Source organism: Ciconia boyciana, chromosome 2, assembly GCF_034638445.1.
Source record: "Ciconia boyciana chromosome 2, ASM3463844v1, whole genome shotgun sequence".
NCBI lineage: Eukaryota > Metazoa > Chordata > Aves > Ciconiiformes > Ciconiidae > Ciconia > Ciconia boyciana.
In genome coordinates, this window is record NC_132935.1 from 42,240,771 (window position 1) to 42,253,023 (window position 12,253).

General features: G+C 45.8%; 1 protein-coding gene across 8 annotated transcripts in view; it reads right to left on the reverse strand.

Annotated features, from left to right (window-relative positions):
* The window catches only part of FAM110B (family with sequence similarity 110 member B), a 121,848-nt gene that overhangs the window by 40,628 nt on the left and 68,967 nt on the right, over positions 1–12,253 (reverse strand). The window contains exon 1 of one of the 8 annotated variants that reach the window (XM_072852450.1): positions 171–190. The exons of the other annotated variants lie outside the window; for them this stretch is intronic. The gene's annotated coding sequence lies outside the window, so the exon portion shown is untranslated. Of the gene's footprint in view, positions 1–170; positions 191–12,253 lie in introns of those variants that run through there. 8 annotated transcript variants of the gene reach the window in all.

Below are 12,253 nucleotides of genomic sequence, written 5' to 3' on the forward strand. Positions count from 1 at the left end.
CTAGCAACCACAGATGAGAAAAGCCTCTCAGACATCCAAAAAATACATTTAGTAGCAAAGGGAGATGGACCTGGGTAAACTAAACACAGTGCTCAGGCAGGACACAAGCTCTTCAACCAAATCACTGTTGTCAGAATACAGTTTAGGTAGATAAGGTCAGATAGACTTACAATTTTTTTTCATCTCCAGATAATTCCCAAATGCTATTGCTGCTGTTACTGAGTTATAAGGAGCGAAGCATGTGGCAATATGAAATTGTTCTTGCTAGGTGATGCAATTCAAACTCTAAATACTTATTTACTTTCGCAGGGGGAAGGGAGCAGTGGGCAGCTGAAACACAGCTGGGATGGCTCAGCAGCACGTGTCACCACGCGCTCCCCGCGCCATGGCGTCCAGCTGGGACAGCACGCTGCAGGGGCAGGGGGAGCACAGCCAAGCTGGAAAACACCACAGCTGCGGTCTCAGCGGCTGAGGCTCGCTCTCGCCAGCGAGCACGGAAACTCGGCCATTAAGACATGGTCCATGTTTCACCCATACTGATGAGGCTGAGGAGAGGAGGCTGGGCTCTTACCCGCTCCATCTCCCTCCCCACCAGTGCTCCCCTCTGCGCTACCTCCAGCATCAAAGTGCCCCTGGAAGGGGCCCATGGGTGTGCGCCCCAACCTCACCCCGGGATCTGGTCTGCAGCCCATCCCAGTCTGAGACCAGCTTCCTTAGGTACTGTTCCAGCACTGATCTGTTACCCCTCTCACCTAAAATGAGGCCATTTTGGCCTAGCAGCACATCACCATGACGCTGTAGATCAAGCAGCTGGGCAGGGTCAGGCTGCTGAGAGAAGAGGTATGGTGACGAGGACGGGTCGCTGCAGGCACCCTCTGCACTTGAGTAAGGCTGCAGGGAGCCATACTCCAGCAGGAACGTGGCTTTGCCTGCCTCTCGCGTGGCAGCGAGACCTTTCTCTCTCCTCCGAAACATCCCTCAGGTTACACTGGTACAACTGCTTGTAGGGGCACAGCAAAATCAGGATCGAAAATTGATCCAGGATGAAAATAATGTCCTCTCCCCAAAAGGAGGGGGGAAAGACAAGGAAGAGAAGCACCATTTATAGCCTAGCTCAATTCTGGGTGCATTTAATTGTGAGAAACATGGATGCTTTCCTGTAGGTTTGTTCAGTTTTTCTTTAAAAATCTTCATGTTAACTATTTTATTTAATGTAAGTATCTGCATCCAACATGCCCTACTCACAGCTCTGGCTACTGCTTATAAATTCATACCTGCACAGCATTAACCGTTATGGAAAAGCTTGAAATCCTGGCACGAACACAGCATGGCGTTGTTTTGGTTTGGGGTTTTTTCCCCTCGACCTGCAGAGGAGCACTGCAGGCAGGCACGCTCGCTGCATGTTCAGATGATAAGATACAGCAGCCTTCAGACACGGGCTGCAGTTGTTCTGCTTCAGAGTCAACACTCTCTGCAGCTGGTACAGCAGATGAAACATCTCCAAGCTCTGGGTAGTACAGAGACACGTGAGGATATGACTGCTTCAGCTGCATTCTGCTTGCAGGTTTAATGGTAATCCTTACAACCAGAAGAGCTGGAAATGCCTTTTTTCTTTTTCTTTTTTAATAAAAGCTCAGAATCTAGAACAGCCTAGATTTTGGCCAAGCTGGTGTTGCAATTTAATCCTAGCTGTTGATTTCCAGATCTGTCAGTTTAGTACCACTTAAAAAAATAAGATTAAAACCTACCTCTGCCCCCAAAAAAGGATGTAAGAAATTATCATGAAACAAGAAGCATACCAAGTCTCTACAAAGCAGATTTGGTTAAATATACTTCTGCAAAGGAGGTTACTGTTCAGTCAACTCTGTTTTAACTGTATTTCTTGATATTCCAATCTTCTTGTCACTTCTTTTCTGGCAAAAGTCTTCTTTAGTTAGACTGCAGAATCAATTTAACTGAGATCTAATAAATACCACTTATTTCCCGTGCTAAGATTGGCTTCGTTTAACATAACTGAGTTAGGTAAACAAGTGACAAATCCAGTTGTGTGCACATATATTGATATGCAACAGAAAAGCATGTGGTATTTTCTACTGTGAGTGAAGAAACGTTGCCAGAAATCCCCTGTGATGAGATCTGGTGAAAAGGCCATAACTTACCAGCACCCCAGGCATACACACCCCTCCCTTGTCCCACACAACCACAGTTCTCGCCAACCTCGGCAAGAAATAAGTGCTCACAGCAGCCTTAGAGGGTGTAATGAGAACGGGTTCAAGGAGTTGAGCCTACAAATTACTCCACTGTATAGGAAGTTACCCATGACAGGGAGTATAAGAGGTGATTTTGTTTGTTTATTTTTTTACAATAAGATAATGGAAATGATAGGTGTAGTAAGAAACAGTGACATTGACACATCTCATGGAAACCTTGCATTTGCATTCCCAGTGAATATTTCATCCTCCCTACTGCTGGCGATTTTAAATTTTTTTTGTTTATTAATTGAGAACAGGTATAATACTAGTTACATAGAGTTTCAATAGGACATTTGAATCACTAGCTTTGTTGGGTTTTTTTTCACATATGAAGAAAAAAAAAAGGTAGTAAAACTCCCCAGTATAAGTGCAGCTGATATAAATCAATACCATTGGAAAAAATCTGTGATCGCACGCAAATAAGATGATGCAGAACCTCTTAATATCCAGGAGTCGGAGTGTGATATACAGTCCACGTGTTGGGAGCAGGAAGCACGTACCCCTAATAACAGCCCCCTGTAACCAGGGGGCTAAGCAGTTGCACCTTCCATGGCTTTCACAATGGGACTCCAAAGGTCCAATTCCAAGAAAGAAATAAAACAAATTAATAAGAAAAACAGTGCAACCATTAAGATAAATGAATATTAATTTGGTTTTGGTCACAGATCTTTTTTATAATATAAACAATGTGAATCCTAATAGAAATTGAGGGGAAAAAAGTCCACATGTATCTACAGGGCTCATCCTAAACATTTAGCAGTTACTTTGACAATAAGTCTTTTCATGTTTTGGTATACTAGTGCAATGTTAGGGTTCTCAAAACCCCTGAAGGGTTTCTAAATTAGTAAGTCAATGTTACCATGGTAACATAATGTACTACCAAAATGGACCACTTTTTATACATCCACTATAATCAAGTTAGTGACCAAGCAAGTTCTAAAAATTCTTGCTTTTTCAGTTTTGGGGGTCTGGGTTTTTTGGGATTTTGTGTTTGTTTGTGTTTGTTTTTTTTAAACTATTCCTACAGCTTTTTAAAAATTATTAAGATACACACAGAATTTGTTTTGTTGATCATGCAGGAATAGATCCTGTGTAAGCAGAAAAAGAATCACCACCACCAGCAACAAAAAAGCAGTTCTTCGGACTTGCTAAGCATCTCTGTAGTTTCAGTTCCCAGCCATACAAAGTTTTAACACCCCATCTCTAGTTTTACTTTTGCAGACTGCTTACTAGCAGATGACACTCTTTCCTTGCCACAATACTATTTAAAACACAGTGACACTCTCAGAGCTTCTTACACACCAGGATCCTGCCCATCATACTGTCTCAAACGCCCTGGGGCATGTTAAATGGCACTAGATGCCCTAAAAGTCAGCCTGCCATCCTTGATCAGACAATCTTCAAACTGAGAATAAATATTCTAGTTAAAAACATTCTCATATAAAGTTCAATGTTCAAAAGACATAGAATCATGGAATGGTTTGGGTTGAAAGGGATCTTAAAGATGGTCTAGTTCCAACAACCCTGCTGGGGAAGGCAGGGACACCTTCCACTAGACCAGGTTGCTCAAAGCCCCATCCAACCTGGCCTTGAACACTTCCAGGGATGGGGCATCCACAACTTCTCTGGACAACCTGTTCCCATACCTCACCACCCTCACAGTGAAGAATTTATTCCTTATATCTAATCTAAATCTACCCTCTTTCAGTTTAAAGCCATTACCCGTTGTCCTATCACTACATGCCCTTGTAAAAAGTTCCTCTCCAGCTTACTTATAGGCCTTTAGGTACTGGAAGGCTGCTGTAAGGTCTCCCCAGAGCCTTCTCTTCTCCAGGCTGAACGACCCCAACTCTTTGCCCGTCTTCATAGGAGAGGTGCTCCAGCCCTCTGATCATCTTTGTGGCCCTCCTCCGGACTCGCTCCAACAGGTCCATGTCCTTCTTATGTTGGGGGCCTCAGAGCTGAATGCAGTACTCCAGGTGGGGTCTCATGAGAGCAGAGTAGAAGGGGAGAATCACCTCCCTTGAGTTGCTGGCCATGCTTCTTTTGATGCAGCCCAGGATACGGTTGGCTTTCTGGGCTGCAAGCACACATTGCCAGGTCATGTTGAGCTTCTCATCAACCAATACCAAGTCCTTCTCCTCAGGGCTGCTCTCAATCCATTCTCTGCCCAGCCTGTATTTGTGCTTGGGACTGTCCCGACCCATGTGCAGGACCTTGCACTTGACCTTGTTGAATTTCATGAGGCTTGCACGGGCCCACCTCTCTAGCCTGTCAAGGTCCCTCTGGATGGCATCCCTTCCCTCCAGTGTGTCAACCGCACCACACAGCTTGGTGTCATTGGCAAACTTGCTGAGGGTGCACTCAATCCCACTGTCCACGTTGCCGACAAAGATGTTAAACAGTGCCAGTTGCAATACTGACCCCTGAGGAATGCCGCTTGTCACTGGTGTCCACTTGGACATAGAGCTGTTGACCACAACTCTGAGTGTGACCATCCAGCCAATTCCTTATCCACCAAGTGGTCCATCTGTCAAATCTGTGTCTCTCCAATTTAGAGACAAGGATGTCGTGCGGGACAGCGTCAAATGCTTTGCACAAGTCCAGGTAGATGACGTCAGTTGCTCTTCGCTTACCCACCAATGCTGGAACTCCATCGTAGAAGGCCACCAAATTTGTCAGGCACAATTTGCCCTTAGTGAAGCCATGTTGGCCATCACCAACGACCTCCTTATTTTCGATGTGCCTTAGCATAGTTTCCAGCAGGATCTGCTCCATGATCTTGCCGGCACAGAGGTGAGACTGACAGGCCTGTGGTTCCTCAAGTCTTTTTTTTTTTTCCCTTTTTAAATATGGGGGTTATGTTTCCCCGTTTCCAGTTAGTGGGAGCTTCACCAGACTGCCACAACTTCTCAGATATGATGGATAGTAGCTTAGCAACTTAATCCGCCAGTTCCCTCAGGACCCACGGATGCATCTCATCAGGTCCCATGGACTTGTGCACCTTCAGGTTCCTTAGATGGTCTTGAACCTGGATCATCTTCTACAGTGGGTGGTTCTTCATTCTCCCAGTCCCTGCCTTTGCCTTCTGCGACTTGGGAGGTGTGGCTTGAGCACTTGCCAGTGAAGACTGAGGCAAAAAAGACATTGAATACCTGAACCTTCTCCATATCCCAGGTAACCAGGTCTCCTGTTTCCTTGCAGAGAGGGCCCACATTTTCCCTAGTCTTCCTTTTATCACCATCATACCTATAGATGGGGTTTTTTTGTTGCCCTTGACGTCCCTGGCCAGATTTAATTCTATCAGGGCTTTAGCTTTCCTAACCTGATCCCTGGCTGCTCAGACAATTGCTCTGTATTCCTCCCAGGCTACCTGTCCTTGCTTCCACCCTCTGTAGGCTTCCTTTTTGTGTTTGAGTTTGCCCAGGAGCTCCTTGTTCATCCATGCAGGCCTCCTGGCATTTTTGCCTGACTTCCTCTTTGTTGGGATGCATTGCTCCTGAGCTTGGAGAAGATGATCCTTGAATATTAACCAGCTTTCTTGGGCCTCTCTTCCCTCCAGGGCTTTATTCCATGGTACTCTACCAAGCAGATCCCTGAAGAGGCCAAAGTCTGCTCTCCTGAAGTCCAGGGCAGCAAGCTTGCTGTATGCCCTCCTCACTGTCCTAAGGATCTTGAACTCCATTATTTCATGGTCACTGCAGCCAAGGCTGCCCTTGAGCTTCACATTCCCCACCAGCCCCTCCTTGTTGGTGAAAACAAGGTCCAGCATAGCACCTCTCCTCATAGGCTCCTCTATCACTTGGAGAAGGAAGTTATCATCAACATATTCCAGGAACTTCACAGATTGCTTATGCCCTGCTGTGTTGTCCTTCCAACAGGTATCGGGGTGGTTGAAGTCCCCCATGAGGACCAGGGCTTGTGAATGTGAGACTGCACCTATCTGTCTATATATAGACCTCATCCACTTGGTCTTCCTGGTTGGGTGGGCTGTAGCAAACCCTCACTATAGTGTCACCTGTCCCTGTCCTCCCTTTAATCCTGACCCACAAGTCTCTTGCTCAGCTCCTCAACCATCCCCAGGCAGAGCTCCATGCACTCCAGCTGGTCATTGATACAGAAGGCGACACCTTCTCCTCATCTCCCCTGCCTCTCCTTCCTAAAGAACCTGTATCCTTCCATTCCAACACTCCAGTCATAGGAGCCATCCCACTACATCTCTATGATGCCAATAAGACCATAGCCCTGCAGGCATGTGCACATCTCTAACTCCTCTCGTTTATTCCCCACACTATGTGTGTTTGCATAGAGACATTTAAGTTGGATCCCTGATGAAGCTGACTTTACTGGCTGGAATTCCTTTGTGCTGCTCTTCAGGTGCTCTCCTGCTGACCTGTCTCCAGGCTCTGGGCATCTATTGCTGACACTGGCATCAAACTGGTAGGAGTGGGACGGACTGAGGTTCCCCTCCCCCGGCAACTTTAGTTTAAAGCTCTCTTCACCAGCTTGGCAAGCCTATGACCAAAGATGCTCTTCCCCTTCTCTGACAGATGGACCCCATCAGTCCCCAGTAGACCAGGTTTCTCAAAGTGAGTCCCATGGTCTAAGTAGATGAACCCCTGGCTGTGGCACCAGTCCTGTGACCATTTCTTGATTTGCCAGATTTGACTGACCCTTTCAAACCCCTTCCCTATGACCGGGAAGACTGATGAAAAAACTGCCTGCACTCCAGAGTCCCTTACTGCCGCTCCCAGGGCTCCGTAATCCTTCTTGATACTCCTCAGACTGCTCCTGGCTGTATCACTGGTGCCCACGTGAAACAACAGCAGTAGATAGTAGTCAGTGGACTGTACGAGGCTTAGTAGTCTCTCGGTGACATCCCTGACACGAGCTCCCGGTAAGCAGCACACTTCTCTAGAGAGTGTGTCAGGTCAGTAAATGGGTGCCTCTGTATGTCTCAGAAGACAAATCGCCTACTGCTATCACCCGTTGCATTTTCTTAGTTGCGTTGGTTGTTATAGAGGGAGCAGATCGGGCTGCCTTACTCAGCTCCAGCATTTCTGCTGGTGTGACGGGTCTTTCCTCTTCAGCCTGCAGAGTGGTGAAGCGGTTCTGCAAGGGCACCTCAGGCTTCGGGGGAAGTCTCTTCCTCCTGCTGGTCCTTGCTGTTGCAAGCTTCCATTCTTCTGCGTTATTGGCCCCCCTCCCTTCCGTGTGTGCCGGTGGGGAAGTTTTTGGCTGTTTGGCTGTGGGTCCACTGCAGACTGGGCTTGGAACCAGCTATCTAACTCCTTTTCAGCCTCCCTGATGTTAGGCAGCCTTCTCACCGTCTCCTGCAGCTCAGCCACCTCCTGCAGGAGGTCCTCCACCTGGGCACACCTTTTGCAGGCAGGTCTGACATTTGTCCCTGCCCCAGGAGAAAGGTCTAGGCACTTCATGCAGCTCGAGGTCTGCGCTGCACCTTCTCCCTTCAGCAGCTCCGTCTGGGTGGAGGCATCAGACACCGCTGGGTAGATGGTGCAGACCCCCCAGCCGGAGCTGCAGCCTTTGCTCTCAGACGAGTGCCCACCCTTCTGCCTTGAGGGTCAGGTAGGATGAATGCCCTTGACCTGTGCAGATGGTCACAGAACAGTGCCCAGTTGCTGGGTTATGTGTATTCAAGTCTCCCACTCGGCCAGTGGAATGGCTCTCCTTCAAAGAGGCACCCTCCTGCACCATGCCCTGTTTGCCCGCCCTGGTCGCAGTGCTCCCTGGGGCTGCCTTTTGTGGGAGCGGGGGTGGCTGCCGTTACTCCCGGTCCTGCCCGGGCCTCATCAGCCGCTCTTGTGAGAACTGCTGGCTCCTGGCGGGTCTCTGCGCTCTCCTGGGGTCTCCCTGGCTCAGGAAATGCCCCTGAACACCGTGATCCCCTGCTCCGCTGTGGAACGTGCCTGCACCAGAGCTGATGGCCTTGGCGATGTCATCTTCACAGTCATCACATCCACACAGACCAGAGTATCTACCCTACATTCACACAAATTATAAAGAAACTCATATTTTTATCAATCTCAAAAAAACCAAAAACAAAAACAAAAAACCAAAAACCAAACCTCATCACCCTGAGAAGAAATGCTCTCAGTACGGCCAACCCTCACCAATCAGCCACACCATGCAGCACACCTTCGTACAAGGGCTACCACAGGATCCCATGAGGACAAGGAGCCCCGTCCATCCCAGCAAGTTTTCACGCAATGGTCTTTATTCAAACAGCATCAAGTATTTGAATTAAAATCTTGAAGACTTATATTTGGATACTTTCTATTAAAAGATAGCATCTCATTGTACATAAATATTTTTTGTCATAAGACTGCTGTAACAATCTCCTTGGGGTATTCCTGTGGTCTTACCGTTCATAAAAATCTTTGGAAAAATATTGAGATTATATGAACTTTTTCTGACTCTTGCTGCGTTAAAATAAAAGAGAAAAAAGTAATTGGTTTATGATTATCAATGGTTATCAATAAGAGCTAGGTGTACTGGTTTATAATATCACTTGCCAATAGCACTAACATTCTAAGTTGATCGCTGAGTTCAATGATTTGTGAAATTAGAGATTTTTTTTATTATGAAAATTAATAGGAATTTTTATTAGCTTTTATTAGTGGGAGAATACGTCGAATATTCAACTTCTCTACTTTTGACCTGGCTGACTAGTTTTTATTCTTTTAGATGATGCTATTATTTATAGTTGAGAGGTAATGCCAAAGCATTTTTGATTAATTTACTGAAACAACTGGCTATAATTTATATTCCTTTCAGAAAACCGGAGGGAAAGGAGGAAACAGCGTCCAAAGATACTATGCAAATCCCTCCAAAGAGACTTATACGAACACAGGATTGCTCCTCGCCTCCCTTTGCCACACGAAGCAGCAGGAATTGAGCCAGGAACCTGGGATCCCTGTCCCCCTCCACCCCCAGCTTTCCAAAAATCACATCCAGAAGATGTAAAGGAGAAGCTGCTCTCCTGTTCAAAGGATCTTCCACTTGGGAAAATACATCAGTCAAAATATACTCTATATATGTGTAGAGTGGCATATATATATATATACACACACACTGCCTCTCTATGTGTGTATATATGGCACTACAGTTTAACTCATGTGATTTCCAACGTGGATGCACTTATTTAGGTATGAGTGATTTCCTGTATGTGTGGAGTTTGGGGGAAGAGTACATTATATTCTTTTCAAAAAACACACATGCGTGAATGGGCCACCAAAGTGAAACTACACATAAAGCTCTAATCTAGCACTGACCATCTTTAGCCTGCTTGACTTCCTAACTGTAAATGGCTGGTTTCGCATAGTTGTACAGTATGCAATACATTGCAATGATTTGTGTGAGTGGCTTTCTCTCCTGCTGATTACCATTTATAGGCTATAACTAAAAGAAAAGGTGGGTCAGGGATTTTTCACATACAGCACTGAACACGTTCCTCAGCAAAAAAAAAGAAGTCTAAAACCCTGCAAACTTATCTGTTCACTAAAAAGTAAAAAAGCCCTGTGTCTGAGAGTGCTCCAAATGTCACAAGAAAACTGCAAGTTCAAAGGCATTAGCAAATGTGCATTCCCCTATTATAAAAGTTGCAGTGTGAAAAATCCTTTAGGATAATCTTCTACAAATTATTAATTCTCTTCTATTTACATGAGAAAAGAAACACCAGATCTTTTTACATAGACTGTCACAAAAAAATCACAGCCCGGGGTGCTTCTCACTAAACTTTGAGGTCTCACAATCTGGTCTTTTCCTGGCTGTTTTGAAGGACAGATCCTTACTTTAGGATGACTCCCTTTACAGCATTAGGTAAGATAATCTCCCCACAGTCTAAAGGTCCCAACAGCTGCATCTTAATTGGAAATAAAAACTGATAAGGACAAGAACCAACAGTTGTTACTGCAAACTAATGGCTCTGGATCATCAAAACCCCATGCAGCTGCCTTTCTGCCAAACAACAATACATGAGTTGTACAACTAAGGTGCTTGAAAATAAATCAAACACCAAAACTAAATTACTGCCAACAAGGACATTGTATTTTAATGATAAAAATGCACAAAGCACCATCCAATTTCAAGCTGCACTAAGTTAACATAATCCTTACATGTAAGTCATAATTTATGGGAAATAATAATTTGAAACACCGGCAGTAGAATTTATATCTTAATAGCTGGCATGCTGACCGCTAAAATGGTTCACAGAGCCAGCTGTTTTTATAGCATGTGAACTGCTGGGGTAGTACAAAAATTTATTTTCATTGATTGCAAAAAATTTATTTTCATTGATGCCCATGCCGAGAGCGTACCCATCCTCCGAGGGCAAAGGGCACCAGAGCTCTCATTTTACATCCCTTTGCTGCACGTCTGATTGCCTGCCTTAAAATACCAAAGTTTTAGTGAAGAATTTCACTCCTTGTCAGAGGAACATTTAAAATACAGTGTCGTCTCAGTGTTGAGGATAATATTTATGCACATAAAAAAAAATGAAATTGCTGTGACTGTAAGAGTTGTGAATTTGCGAGGGGAGCGCGGTACAAATCTGGGCGCTTCTCCATCACCTTGGCAGTAACATGTGGAAGGAAGGACAGCGGCTGCTGAGCAGCCACCCCACTATGCTCCTCACTCCCCCTCTCCTCGCTGCAAGGACAGTCCCAGGGTAAGGAAGAAAAATACCATTTTGAAGTGTTTTGCAGTTGCTTAGCAACTGCTACAAAAACCTAAGAGATTTCAGTCGATGAACTGGCACGTACACCTCTAAACATGTCAATGGTGACATGAGGAGCACCACCATGCTGTTAGACATCGCAGCCCTGGGATGCCCCCAGCCCCAACACCAGCATGTCCCTCCTCACCTTTCGAACCTGCTTCCAGCCTCCGCTTACTCATCCATTCCAAAACTCCCAGAACCACAGAGAGGCACAGCAAAGCACCTGTGTGCTGGTAACAAGATTATTTTTAATTGCAAAGAGGCTGGCTACACCCTTCCCTTGGTTACTACACACCTACAAACCACAACTGCTTTAAAAAGGAATCGAGATTGAAAAGCTGCCCCTGAACTAGCCCTCCTGTGGTAGAGACTGGGTTTCTTCCCAAGCCATGCAATGTATAGGCAGTGACCATTACCAGCAATTCCCATGACTGTTACCAGTTTCAGTGGGAAGCGATGGCCAAATTGCATAAACCTTTTGACCTACGTGATCACACACCATCATCATGCCTGGTGTTTTTTTCAAACCTGATATATATGTGTATGCACAGATTTTGACGGGGAGCAAAGATTCTTCCACTGCTCTTCCGTAAACTTCCACTATGTCCACATAATTTATATAAACTTGAAGAGATCATACAAGGAAGCTACACTTGAAAAAAAATCTTTTCTGTTTCACAGGTGCTTCACTCCACAGAAGAGTACATGTGGAGGGGAAAAAAAAACCAACACACCACACAACAGTGCAACAAGTCTTAAGTTATCGGTATAGAATATTGTGCTAAGGAAAAGTAAAAATTTATGCTGGAAGTTAAACCATTTCTAACCACTGCAGCAGTTAGGTTCAGAAACAGCTTTCCAAGAGCAGCAACATGGCCAAGAAACTGCAGCCACGTCCGACCCCTTTCTATCCTGTCCCCTCCACAGCCAGCAGAGGAGGACCACCACCTTTACCACCCAAGCCGGTCAGAGAAGCTGTACCCACACCTTCCCATTTCTCTCCACGAACGGTAAAAGGCACCAGGGCGATGGCAACAGCTTAGCCCAGCCAAGTGGATCCCACCCTGGGGGCGAGCTGCCCTGGCGCAGGGGGATGCAGGGGCAGTTGAGGGACCCCTCTCCTGCCCAGCTTCCCACTTGCACCGACGGGAAATGGCCAGAGCTGGGAATCTGCCTGGCACTGGTGGTTTTGTGCATTTTCTGTGACCCTTCCAGTACTCATGCGCTTCTCTTGTGCGTTACCTTTACAATAAAATAATCT